At 41.6% G+C, this 14,626-nt stretch overlaps 1 protein-coding gene across 1 annotated transcript in view; it reads right to left on the bottom strand.

The window, feature by feature from the left end:
* The window catches only part of LOC149441973 (tyrosine-protein kinase JAK2-like), a 118,468-nt gene extending 104,177 nt beyond the window's left edge, over positions 1-14,291 (bottom strand). Inside the window, exon 1 of the mRNA XM_089656691.1 lies at positions 13,788-14,291. The gene's annotated coding sequence lies outside the window, so the exon portion shown is untranslated. The remainder of the gene's footprint in view (positions 1-13,787) is intronic.
* Positions 14,292-14,626: the final 335 nt, after the last annotated feature.

Genomic DNA, 14,626 nt, shown 5'->3' with positions numbered 1-14,626 from the left:
AAGTGCTGTGGTTACACTTTGTGCAATTTTAGGACATTTCTAAGGCTCCATGCACACGGGACGTTTTGATAACGCTGGTAATGTTAGCTGCGTAAAGTCACGTTAAAAACGAGTTTTTCAGCTTTTTTTAGCATTTTTGCATTAGCGTTTTGCCGTGTTTTCTAGCTTTTTTTTTTCACAAAAGAAACATTTTTTTTTGGTCAAGAATCCTCCAAAAATGCCGGTTTACCGTATTCTAGAGTTTTTCCAGCTAAAAAACTCCTCTAGAAACACACTAATCCTGGGTTTTTTTCCAACCAAAAAATGTCCCTGCCAAAAAACGTTGATTACAGTCTGTGTGCATGGACACATAGGATAACAACATGCGGGGGGAGGGGTTTAGTAGCTGTAGAAAACATGTCAAAAGCCAAAAACAGCAGCTGTAAAAGCGTCAAGTGTGCAGGAGGACGAAAAGGTCCTTATTCAAATAACCTGTCATGGCAACAGTGTAAAGGTGTCACATGCAGGTTTTTTTTTTTTTGCAGTACATTAGTTCAGTTAACCAGGTTAAAGATTATGGTGTCCATTTATGATACAGAGATCAGCGGCGATCCTAAGGATCGTTGTTGATCTCAGATCATTAGTGGTTTAGGAAACAGAGATGATCAGTGCAGAACATGTTCTCCGCTGATCATCTCAGCACACAGACTGCCAGTGTATGAAGGAGCGATGTCAGCCCTTCACTGGAGAACTGTGTTCTCCCTCTAGATTCTCCAGCCTAGAGCTGGAGAATCAGGGGAAATGCAAACAGAGCAGCAGTAATTTACCACTGCTTAATAAACGATGTTTGACTCTTACTGTAATCTAGCGAGATTATAGTACCAGCAGCCGTGTTCTAACATTCAAAGCATTTGTAGATTGCTTCCCTCTTCATTCGGAGAAGTGATCTACACCGCTTCATAAAAAAGGCATTCAGTGGAGAACTTTCTCCTCTGAGAATGCCGGAGAACTGAGCAGCGGTCATTTACCGCTGCATTGTAAAAGGACACCTATGTCTGGGCAAAAAGAAAAAAATGGCAACACATCTCTGCAATGCATACATATTTCCCTATGTTTTGTCTCTTTAAAATGATGCAAGTAAAAATAAAACACTTGCTGACCCTTCCAGAAATCTAGTGCACTTCTTTCTGTCATAAAATGGCCATGCTACCTCTGCTGCACTGTAATCCCAAGCAATTTTCAGATCAATCTCTCAGAGTTCTTGCCTATAGAACTATAAAACATCTCCCCATTATGTGATGAAAAAAGGGGAAAGGGGGGATTGCTCTGAAGTCCAGAACAGAGGAACACAAGCAGGACTGATAACACTGCTTGAGATTTCAGTACAGCAGAGGCAGTGTTAGCTCACAATATGGAGTTGTGCTACTTTCACACTGATCTGCTGCAAACACACAGCAAAAATGCATAGGCGTTTTTACCGCGCTTCTGCCATGCTTTCTGAGCGTTTTTTTTAAAGGACACGTGACTTAAAAACTGTACCAAAAACACTTCTCAGAGGTGTTTTTGAGGCACTTTTCAGTTGTTTTCCATTGGTTTCAATGGGAAGAGGCATTTTTGGGGCTTTTTTTTTTTTTTTTAACCACTTCCCGACCGGCCGTTGTATATAAACGGCCGGACGGTGGCACTGCAGGGTCGGGTGGCCGTCTATAAACGGCCTCCCCGCACCCTGCTTGTGTGCGCTCCCTGGGAGCGTGCAGCACCGCGATCCGGTGCCCGCTGTGTCCTCCGGACACAGTGAAACACCGATCGTCGGACGGGACCTCTGTACGAGGTCCCGATCATGTGATCACTGATTGGCCAATCATTGATCACATGCAAAGTAGTAAGCAAGATGTCACTTCTGACATCATTGCTTACTTTGTGTGAAATCTGTGAATGATCACAGAGGTCACATGGTACAAGGCTATTCACAAAAGCCTTGTACCATGTGACAAGCTGTGACCAATCACAGCTCACTCTGTATTTCTCAATGAGTGCAGGAATGCACACAGAGAGAAAGAGAAATGATTGCTTTTACATCCTATATGGGTGTAAAAGCAATCAGTGTAAAAAAAAAAAAAAAAAAATCTTTATCACCCCTCGGAATAACGGAATAAATTTTGGCTAAGATTTATGATGAAATATTATTTATTTGCAAAATTTTATTAAAAAAACACTTTTTTAAAAAATTTTTGGACATTTCATTTACATAGCAAAAAAAATACAAATTCCAGTGGTGAATAAATAGCACCGAAATAAAGCTTTATCTATCTAAAAAAAAATGGTAAAAAATTCATTTGGGTACAGTGTTGCATGACCGCGCAATTGTCATTCAAAGTGTGATAGCGCTAAAAGCTGAAAATTGCCCTGGTCAGGAAGGGGGTAAAAGTGTCCGGTCTGGAAGTGGTTAACTAAACAAACCTGCTCCAAAGATGCTGCAAGCAGGAGTTTTTACACCGCAACAAAAATGCAACGCCCCATTGTGAAAACATACACAGGGAAGCATTTTTCTTTAGCTTTTCAGAAGATTTTTGTTTTTGTTTTTTTTTTTTAAACACAAAAGCGCTTCAAAATCTCCTTAGTGTGAAAGTAGCCTTAGGACCTCACTAATTTTCTGGCACATCAACAGGAAGTATTCTTTACTTGCAGTATTTTAAAAAGACATAGCACGGGAAACTACATGTATTGAAGAGATGTTCTACATGAGTTTTTCTTTGAGATTCATTTTACCTGAATAGTCTGCAGAGGAGGTACGTTTACCAGCACTGAAAAATGTACAATAGCATTTCAGAAGTATGTAAGTGAGAATAAGCCCCTAATCATCAAAACTTTTACTATAGGTGTTTATGAAAGTGGTATTAAACCCGAAGCCAACATTATATTGCAGCTAACCAATTCTTAGATGGCAGCATTAGTTTTCTTTTTTAGGCTCTCTTTCCTTTACTTTTGCCTGGTAATCTGGTCAGTAAGAACATTTTTCAACAGAACAAGCTCTCCTGCAAATTTATCAGTTAAAAGTGTCGATAAAAAACATTTTCTAATGACAATGGTGATCACAATGATCAGCTTTTATTTATTCATGTAAAACCTTTATCCCAAAAGAAAACAAATGTTAGCCAACTGCTTATATAACTGCTGTGTGAGCTGGAGTAGAGTTAGTGTATCTAAATCTACTAGTCCATCTAACACTCCCCTCCGCCAGATAAACAATGTTGTTGTCTGCTGTACCCCTGTGCTCCTTTGCCTAGAGCAGCAATGGGCAAACTACGGCCCGGCGGAAATTTTAATCCGGCCCGTGGAGCGTGATACTGTCAGGATGTGTGTTGGCGGGGCAGCGTGACGAACGTGAGGGGAGCTAGGCTCCTCTCACAGTCCGCCCTGAAGACCGGAACGGCGCGGGAACACGGCGAGAGGAACTCGCGGAGCAAAGGTAAGTGAATTGACACAGGGGGGACTTGGCTTACTACTTGGGGGGGAATAGTACTATGGGATGAATTAATATGGGGGATGAATTACTATATGGGGGATGAATTACTATATGGGGGATGAATTACTATATGGGGGATTAATTACTATATGGGGGATTAATTACTATATGGGGGATGAATTACTATATGGGGGATGAATTACTATATGGGGGATGAATTACTATGCTTACTATGGGGGAATATTACTATACTTACTATGGATGACACATACACATCATTCATCTACTCTTGGTCCGGCCCCCGGGTCCAATATATGAACCCATTGCGGCCCTCAAGTCAAAAAGTTTGCCCACCCCTGGCCTAGAGTGTAGACACTAATACAGGAGGTGTGTTACTGGCTCTGTTAAAACAGAGGGGAACAAAAAGAAAATGAAAGCAGCCACAACATCAAATGATTAGCAAGCTGCAATATATTAAATTTTTGGTTTTGGGTTTATTATGGATGTAAGCACTACACTGTTCAAAGTATCCTGTTTTGAACACATAAGAAACAGAAAACAATATAGATAGATAAAATCATCATGTTTATTGGCATCAGCTGTTAACCACCTAAGCATATTTGTACTGTAGATCTATAAAGCAAAGCAGCCACCTCCTTATTGAAAGTCTACTTTGGCAATACTATGGCATTTTTAAGCAAGATTCAACCATTTGGAATTTGACTTGGCAGTCTATCCAATTTACCTCCAGTCATCACAAATTAGAAAAATAAACACTAATGTACGCAACTGCAACACAAAGTAATTTTCTTACTTCATTAAAAAAATATTATATTATACTATATATATATATATATATATATATATATATATATATATATATATATATATATATATATATATATATATATTCTGCATGTGAAAAGTGAAATAAACCAAGGAGTTTTATCTGACAAAAAAAAAAGTGCAATGATTGCAGAGGCATATGTCTTTTTTTCATTCCAGCTGTCTTTTCTTAATATATATGGTGATGTTTCCAATCACTAATAACCATAGAGTTGCACACATCCCAGGAATGAGTTCTACTCACAGCATTTATAGAAGCACTGATATTTAATTCAGCACAGAGTACCCATTTGACAGCAGTCTCTGTTCCCTAAAGAAGCTCACAAGCTATGGTCTCTGTACTCACAAGTAGACTATAGAAAAGTTAGGAGGATTTTGGATTATGGAAGGAAAGTAGAACACCCAGAGAAAGCACAGATAAAACACAAGGAATATACAATGTCCTAAATATACCAAAATGTGAGCCACCTATTGAAAGACAAGACTTGCCCAAGTATTTATTAAGCACCAGGTCTTGGTACTATCAGCATTCTATATAGGATGACTATTAAAATAATAGATGAAGACAATACATGTGCTACAAGTGGTATGCACCATGGAATGCACCATGAGCACACTCTTAAATCAAATGCTACATCTTTACCTTCACAATCCAGTACCTGAATGCACGGCAACAACTACTTCCTTGTGTATGTTTTTAACATCCAAAACAATTCTTATTACCATTTCTAAAACTCTTTCACCTCCAGCAGTAATGAGCTCATCAGTAACATGAGTGAAATACTTTCCCTTTGTCAGAGCTTTACTGCTGCCCCCCCCCCCCCCCCCCACTTTCCATTCTAGTAACCACCTTCTGTTCCCTCTCTCTCTGAAGTACAGTCCTCATATTCATATAGAACAATTGTCTCCAAACTGCAGCCCGGGTGCCAAATGCAGCGCTCTGCTTACCTTTATCCAGCCCTTGGGACACTTTTCCTCCCACCGACACCAACGGCGGGGCACGATTCCTCCAACCGACACCGGGGCACGATTCCTCCCGCCGACACCAACGATGGGGCGCTATTCCTCCCGCCGACACCAATGATGGGGCGCTATTCCTCCCGCCGACACCAATGATGGGGCGCTATTCCTCCCACCGACACCAATGATGGGGCGCTATTCCTCCCGCCGACACCAATGATGGGGCGCTATTCCTCCCGCCGACACCAATGATGGGGCGCTATTCCTCCCGCCGACACCAATGATGGGGCACTATTCCCCTCACTGACACCAATGATGGGGCACTATTCCTCTCACTGAGACCAATGATGGGGCACTATTCCCCTCACTGAGACCAATGATGGGGCACTATTCCCCTCACTGACACCAATGATGGGGCACTATTCCCCTCACTGACACCAATGATGGGGCACTATTCCCCTCACTGACACCAATGATGGGGCACTATTCCCCTCACTGACACCAATGATGGGGCACTATTCCCCTCACTGACACCAATGATGGGGCACTATTCCTCTCACTGACACCAATGATGGGGCACTATTCCCCTCACGGACACCAATGATGGGGCACTATTCCCCTCACGGAGACCAATGATGGGGCACTATTCCTCTCACCGAGACCAATGATGGGGCACTATTCCTCTCACCGAGACCAATGATGGGGCACTATTCCTCTCTCCGAGACCAACGATGGGGCACTATTCCTCTCACCGAGACCAATGATGGGGCACTATTCCTCTCACCGAGACTAATGATGGGGCACTATTCCTCCCACTGATTCCAATGATGGGGCACTATTCCCCTCACTGAGACCAATGATGGGGCACTATTCCCCCACCAGTATCAATGATGGGGCATTGTTACCGAAGCCAGGACCTTTTATTCTCCCGCTGGACACACTCCGGCCCCTGTAAAGTCTATTAAACGTCCTTTGTTTAGAAAGTTTGGAGACCCCGATATAGAAAATGCACTATAAGAGAGATTCCCAACCTGTGTGCCACCTGTGTTGCTGGAATGCTTGCTTAGCTCCTGATTAAACATCCCACTAGCTAAAAGCTGGCTCTAGTGTGTGCATCCTTATGACTGTGTGACTGACCCACTTCCTTTATTAAGTAACATATAATAATAGGTCTATGTTTTAAATAATCATTCCTTTTAATGTTGCCTAAAAAAAGAGCAAGTAATTTATTCTACCCAGTAAAAGGGTGATTTAGCATGTGAGCAACTATCTTGGCAAGCTAGCCTACATTATTATGTAAGGGAACGTCTCATAAACAATACTGCCTCCTAGTGATAACTATCTACCACAACCATGTAAATGCACCAATTCTTCCAAAATCTTACTGTTACTCATTACTAGTGGTGCACCGAAATGAAAATTCTGGTGCCGAAACCAAAATTTCAAAATACACTTGGTCGAACACCGAAACCAAAATGCACAGTTTTTAAAAATGAATATATATTTTTTGGAAAAAAATACACTTTGTTTAAAAAAAAAAAACAATAAATACCCCACTTTTTTTTTGTAAAATATGTAAGAGGATGTTACAACGAGTAAATAGATACCCAACATATCACGCTTTAAAATTGCGCACACTCATGGAATGGTATGAAACTGTGGTACTTAAAAATCTCCAAGGGTGATGCTTTAAAAATGTCTACAGGTTAGTAGTGTAATGTTACAGAGGAGGTCTAGTGCGAGAATTATTGCTCTTGCTCCGATATTCATGGCAATATCGCGTGTGTGGTTTGAACACCATTTACATATGTGGGCATGGCCTACGTATGTGTTCACCACTATGTGCAAGCACAGGGGGACGGGGGCACTTTAAACGTTTTTTTAAAAATGTATTTAATTTTTTTTGCACTGTTCCTTTTAAAAAAATTGTTATCACTTTTATTCTTATCACAAGAAATGCATGCATCCCATGTAATAGAAATAATTAGTAACAGGTCCTCTTTATCGAGAGATATGGGGTTAATAAGACAATGTAAAGCATTAGACCAAAGAAAGCATTGATCTAGTGCTTAAAAAAAAAAAAAAAAGCCCGGAACCAGAAGTGACAACGCTCCAGTCCTCCAAGGTCATAGAGATGTGTGGTGGCCATCTTTCCTTCACCCATCTCTATGCTCAGCGCCAGGATCTATGGTTTCTCAGATAAGACTGAACTACCGAGTGGCAGCCTGGCAATGGCTTTGAGGGGCGGGGTTTTTTCAGCACCTGTATCTGTGATTTTTTTTTTTCCCATTTCGGCCAACAGGCAAAAGGGGTGTTTTTGGCCAAAACGTTTCAGCCACCGGAATTTTGGTGCATCCCTACTCATTATACATGGGAAGAAGATGCAAACTCCATGCAGCCACTGTCACTTCTGGGAAATGAACTTAGACCTGTGATGGAAGTGCCAATCATTGACCATTTCTAATAACATCAGTAAATAAAACAGATGCATTGCAGTATTTGCCTGCCAACCCACTAAAAAGACTGCCTTTTTGTGTGAAGATAAAAATAAACGCCTTTCTGCACTATACCAGGAACAAAAGTAGGCCAGTTTTTAAAACTGTCAGAAAGTGTGCGTGATTCACCCCATTGAATCCTCAAATGAAAAGTGAAATAAAAATAAGTAATCCTTTAGTAATGTGAATGGACATAGTGCTCAATTTTTCAGACCAGTTTTACAATGACCACTATGAAAGCAAAATTGTCAGTCTATGCTCAGAACACAAGCTAGGCTCAATACAAAGGGAGGATGAATGGATCACAAAGTTCTTCCCATTGGTCTCAGCCACTGCTGTCACCAAGATTGTTAGATTCTTTTGAAGCATAACAATATCATGCTGTAAACATGGGCATAAAACCTTAAAGAGAATTAGCAGCTTAAAAGGTCCACTACAGTGAAAAATACAGTATTCGGAAAGATAAAACAACCTGTAGATGTAACTGCTGATTGCTCACAATGCCTAAAACATACAATAGTGCTGCCAAAATCACAGTGATTTTCTGCATCATTACCTGCTTGTAAATTGTGCTTTTCTTTCTTTATGCACATCATCTCTGCTTCTCCCCACAATCTGTATTTGTGGGCAGTAGTGGGGAGATAGCAGAGCAGAGATGACACTGCCCCCCCTGTTTAGTGGGTGAGCCAGTGTAGTGCCTGTGCTGTCATACCTACAACCCTGAAGGTCCCTTCTCAAAAGTAACTGTAATGGGAACTGGAGCCTTGTTCCCACACACATCCTTTTCCTACTACTGCAACAGCACATGTCTGAGAAATTATGAACAGCCATCTCCTTGCTAGCTGCATTGTCGGATGGCAGTAGAAGGGAGGGTACCCTATCTGACCACACAGCTTGCCTTGAACATATCAAAAGAAGATAGGACAAGTACTATATGTACCTTGTCTTATGGGGGACAGAACAAAACATTGAAAATAAAGATGAGACAACTTCAACAAAGTTGCACTCCAGGCAAATGTGAAAGACACAAATTAGTGCAGCTCTGTATTCATCAGGCTCCATGCACACTGGGAATTTTAATAACGCTGGTAACGTTAGCTGTGTAAAGTCGCATTAAAAACGTGAGTTTAGCAGCATTTTGCCATGTTTTATTGCGGGTTTTTTTAACCAAAAATTTTTTTTCTTTTCTCAAAAGAAATCCAGAAAAAAAACACTGGTTTGCTGCGATTTACCACGTTTTGCTGCATTTTTCACCGTTAGAACATTTTTACAGATAAAAACTCTAGAAACCCACTAGTTTTTTTCCAGCCAAAAAAACGTTCCTGCCAAAAAACGTTGATTACAGTCTATGTGTGAATGGACACATCCTAGATTATAAGCTCGAAAGAGCAGGGCCCTCGATCCCCTCATGTTTTGCATTGTATTGGTATTGTTCTGTGACATGTTCTGTCCCCCTTTGTAATGTACAGCGCTGAGCGAACTATTGGCGCTTTATAAATACTGTATAATAATAATAATAATAATAATAATAATAACATGCTGGGGAGTATACTGGTGATAGAAAGACGTCAAAAGCGAAAAACAGCAGCTGTAAAAATGTCCAGTGTGCATGAGGACTCAATATGCCATTAAAGTGTTATTAAACCCAAAAACAAAAATGTAATACATTGCAGCATACCAATTATTAGATGTGGTGGCTGCATTCATTTTCTTTTTAGGCTTTTTTCCCCCTCTGGTTTCACCTGGTGATCTGGCCAGTAGCATAACTCCTGTATACCTACATTCTGGATAAAAGAGCAACAGAGTCACCTTTGGACAGCAGCAGGGGGGGGCGGTATATTGAAAGTGAAAAAAAATGAATCAGACTTATGTAGTGCAGCGCAATGCATAGATTTACAAATCAGTTTTCAAAAATAATAAACAAAAAAGTTAGTGTATGAATTCAAGTGACTTGTAAATATAAAGTAATACCATGTAACCATCCATTACCAAGATAATGAATGTCATCCACCAAACCTCCTCGCTGAATGAAAAAAAAAGTAATGAAAAGTCCGCCGCTGTGAAAAAAAAAACAAATAAATCGCTCTAGTACAGTTGCTGAGCGAAAGATGGTGGCTCTGCATAAGCTCGTCTTCTATCCACAGCACTTTGTCAAAGTCTGTAATGACGAAATGCATCAATATTGGTCATTTGGCGATCTGGACTGTGAAAGGAAGGCAGTTTATGCAGAGCAGCTGGCTCTCTCTCTCTGCAACTGTACTAGAGGGGTTTTTTTCCACAGCAGCAGGATTCAGTGAGGAACTTTTGTTTCCTAATCTTTTGTTAGTGTATTTCCTTTTATTTAACAAGTGTGTCTCAATGGTATTATACTATTTGAGTCATTTTATTTTTATAATATGCATGGTGGGTTCACAGAGGAGAGATCTTTTATAGGAGATTTATAATATTTCTAGTGTCTGATGTACTAGCAGATTTGAATTCAATAACAAACTCCAGCTAATACTTTATAGGCAGTTACAGCACACTTTTTTGGGAGGATAAAGATTTTACATAAATAACACCTGATTGTAAGCACCCTCAACCACTGCTACATCTGCTTGTTCTTTTGAAAAACAAACTTACTAGACAGATCACCAGATTGAAAATAGAAGAAAGAAAGAAAGCTTAAAAAAAGAAAACTAATGCAGACATATCTAAGAACCGGTAAGGTGCAATATAATAAATGTTTGCTTTGGGGGTTTACACCGCTTTAAATCTATTTAAATGCATGCAGTGTAGATGTCCTCATTTACCTGATATCTTCCTCCTGCAGTCTCTGTACAACAGACATGAAGGAGAGGGAGAAGCAGCAGAAAAATCCAATCAATTGTACTTCAGTGATCATGTGTGAACATGGAGCATGCTGACAGAAGAGAGCAAGGTGACAAAGATAAATCCATCAGTCTGCTGATTCTCCTTTTACTGTCCAGTCACAGGCTGGGGGAGGGACAAGACCTGTGTGCATTACTTAACTGCAGCAGAGAGACATCTAGTACTCTGCCATGCCAGGCAGGACTGTGCTGCATGGCAGAGCTGTGTAAATCTCAGAACTGAATGGACAGAGAATCAAATACATCTGGCAGGTAAAAAAAAGTTCTCATCTATGCATTTAGCCATTTCCCTGAAGTTCAGGCAAAAATAAAAAAAAGAAGAAGAAAGAAGGCCTAGCTGAAGCTAGAGATACACAAATACTCCCCCCCAGTTCTACACTCTACCCCACCAGTGCAGAAATGAGCGTTCTAGCTTGTTCAAAACCTGAGCATGCGTGGTGCGCATTCTCCTTCAGTTGCACAATGCCGCTGCAACAGAGAGAGCACTGTGCATGTGCAGATTTTTACCAAGCTACAGCACTTCCTGCCCTAACGGGGCCTTGCATCCAACAGCTGGCGGGGGTTGCCTAATCTAGATTTGTGGATCTACTGAGGAGAGGCCATCTATATGCCTTGTAAATCAGGCTTTTTTTTTTTTTTTTTTTTAAACCTGAGCACTGCTTTTTTAATATACAATTGGCTAGAATTAGGGACTTTTTAGACACTTACTTCAAATGTACTTTTAAAATACTGTGTGTAAGTACCTACAAAGTCCCAAATTCCAGCAAATTGTATACTGTTCAACATATGGGATGTAGAACACAGCGTGCTCTGACTAAGGCTGGCCATACACTATGCAATTTTCTTACAAATTTCTGTCCAATTTCTGCCCAGTTTCCTTTAAATTTACCTTCAGCTATGTAGTGTGAGGGCCTGACTAATTGGATACAATTGACACTGTTGTTTAGATTTGACCTCATATTATATGGTTTTTGGTAAATGTAAAGCAAAATTCTCAAGAAAATTGTATAATGTATGGCCAGCCTTAGTCTGGCCATACACTATACAATTTTCTGTCCAATTGTTGCCCAATTTCCTTTAGATTTACCTTCAACTGTGTTGTGCAAGGGCCTGCCTAATTGGATACTATTGAAAGTGTTGTAAGGCTTGACCTCATATTATATGGTTTTTGGTAAATCTAAAGCAAAATTCTCAAGAAACCTGTATAATGTATGGCCAGCCTTAGGCTGCTTTCACACTGATCAGTTTTTCTTCCATTTTTTCTTTTAAAAAAGCGGAACAAAAAAAAAGCATATCCATTAAAGCGGAGTTAAACCCAAAAGTGAAAGCTCTGCTTATCCGCCTCCTCCTTTCACTGCCACACTTGGCACACCACGGCGAACTGAGCCGGAAGTTTAACCCCCATGCAGCCCTCTGGGACATTTCACATACTCACATCAATGCTGCAGCATCAGTGTGATACTGCAGTTGTCTCTCACTGACTTGAAGACCAAAAACTGATCACATGACTGCTCATTGGTCAGCTCTCTTGGAGGGGAGATGAGTGACTGTCAGTCACAAGTGCCTGCTCTGTTCCTGCAGCACTCACTGGAGCGATGTGCTGGAGAGGGGGGGCACGCAGTTGGCAACAGCTGTCAATCAGGAAACTGGGTGGATCCTGTCAATACTGTCAGGCTCCTTGCAGAGCCTGAAGTAGGGTCACAGCAGAGCAAAAGTAAGTGCACTCCTGTGACCCACAAGAGAAGTATGGCCAAATAAGCTTTCCATTATAATACACTAGAGAAGCCGATCTGGCTTTTTTTTTTTTATACAGGTGAAGTAACCCTTTAACCAGTTTAAGACCAACCCATTGTAGCTTTACTGTTACAGGACGGCCACTCTGGGCAGAATCACATATAGAAATGTGATTCTGCATTTCCGGGTAGGGGGCACACGCGCCTGCCTGTGATTCATCATAACGCATGTCTATCACCGGGTGCCAGCTGGTGATTGGTTCTCAGACTCACAGAACACAGCTCTGTCAGTGTAAACAGCACAGAGCTGTGTTCAGTGACGGGTGATCTAGTTGATTCTTCATTCCCTGCTAAGCAGGGAATGAAAACAACTAGATCCACAGTAAAAACAACACACAAAAACACATGCTAGGCTCATATTTAACCCCCATTGATCACCCCAGATGTTGACCCCCTTCCTGCCCAGCCATTAATACAGTGACAGTGCATATTATTTGCACTGTTCGCTGTAATAATGGCACTGGTGATGTCAGTAGCAGTTAGTTCCTCCCAGTATCAGTTAGTGTCAGATTGACCCACAGTCTCGTTGTAAGTCACTTACTGACACCATGACTGGTATTAAAAAAATAAAATAAATAAAAACTCCAGTATATTTCCCATAGTTTGTAGACGCTGAAACTGCCACACAAATCTATCAAATATACACTTATTGGGATTTTTTTTTTTACCAAAGACATATAGCAGAATACATTTTGGCCAAAATGCATTAAGAGATTTTATTTTTTTTATGGAATATGCTTCATAGCACAATGTAAAAACAGTTTGTTTTTAAATTGTCAGTCTTTTTTCTTTTATATAATAAAAATAAAAAAAAAAACCCAGAGGTGCTCAAATACCACTAAAAGAAAGCTCCATTTGTGTAAAAAAAATGTGAATTTCATTTATGTACAGCGTTTAATGGCCACGCAATTGTCAGTTAAAGTAATGAAGTGCAGCATAGCAAAAGATGGCCAGGTCAGGAAGGGGGGGTTAAATCTTCCAGAGGGCAAATGGTTAAAGTCCATATAAATACCCTGTTCATGGTCCTGCAAAAAAGAAGTGTTGTCACCTGCTGAAGTGGAAAGGCAGATGATCTAGTGGCAGGATCAAAAGGTAATAGAACTATGTCGGGGGAGGGGTAGATTAACAATTGTGTTGATGCTACCGACAGCCTGTAGCAGCTCTGTCCTGGGGTCCCCTTGCCCTTAGTTGTAGTATAAACACCCTGATCATTACAGATGTGATTTCTGATTGGATCCTCACACAGGAAGAGCTGATCAATGAGGACACAGCACTGTAAACTTTTGTTTACATCCAGATTACACACACACAGATGTAAACCTGTGCTCCCCATACACACACGGTCCTAGCTGTGAGCGGAGACATGATGTTTACTCACCATGGGGAAGTCCAAGCCGCTGACAGTGTGTGCTTAGAAGCCGCCGGGCCGTTGTGTACGGTGTGCCCAGGTGTGGGGGTCCCTCTCTTCTTCCTCTGCCCCCCCGTGTTGCTCTCTGACGTCCCCGTGCTCCTGTCAGGAGGCTCCCCTCTCCGGGTGGGATGTGTGCCAAGCTCCTTGCCGGGTTTTTCCGCCCTCCCCGCTACAGAGAAGCGTACCCCCTTGTCATACAGCGCGAGCTGCGCTACAGCTCTGTTGGTGTCACTGTCAAATCGGCCCTGCTACACCCCCTCACAGGCACTTTCAGTTCCGGGGAGGACCTTCGCATCCCATTGGCTGCTCTGTTCCGTGAGCTAGGCGGGAAGGGGGCTGAGTGGGGGTATAGGGCTCCGAGATCGCTTCTTCCTGAGTGTCTGTGCCGGTCACCGGAGGGTAGAAACACGGTCACACGGCAGACTTGGATCTCCGGTAGCCCGAAGCGCAAACTTCCTTCGTTGCCGAATGGTTAGCTCGTCTGTCATAGAGCGCTTCTCTGTCTGCCAGCCAATCATGGCGCAGCTGCCATGAAGGGCGGCAAGAAGGGAATGTGATGGGAATGGTGATTGGGCTGGTATAACTGCGCGTGCAGGTGTAGAGATAAGTGAAGGCAGTAGGAGTGCACAATTGATACTTTGTGTCCCTATCATTCTCTGGGCAATGGATGGTGTTTATTAGGTATAGGTCTTCAGAAACATACATTTACAGCTACAAAAATGCAAATATGGAATGCTACTTATAAGACCTCATGCACAACGGGTGTTCTGAAAACACTGCTACGTTTGCTATATAACCACCTCAAT

This window comes from Staurois parvus, unplaced genomic scaffold, assembly GCF_062004578.1.
Source record: "Staurois parvus isolate SC_StPar_1 unplaced genomic scaffold, SC_StPar_1.0 ptg000929l, whole genome shotgun sequence".
Taxonomy (NCBI): domain Eukaryota; kingdom Metazoa; phylum Chordata; class Amphibia; order Anura; family Ranidae; genus Staurois; species Staurois parvus.
This window is presented reverse-complemented; position numbering and strand designations above follow the sequence as displayed.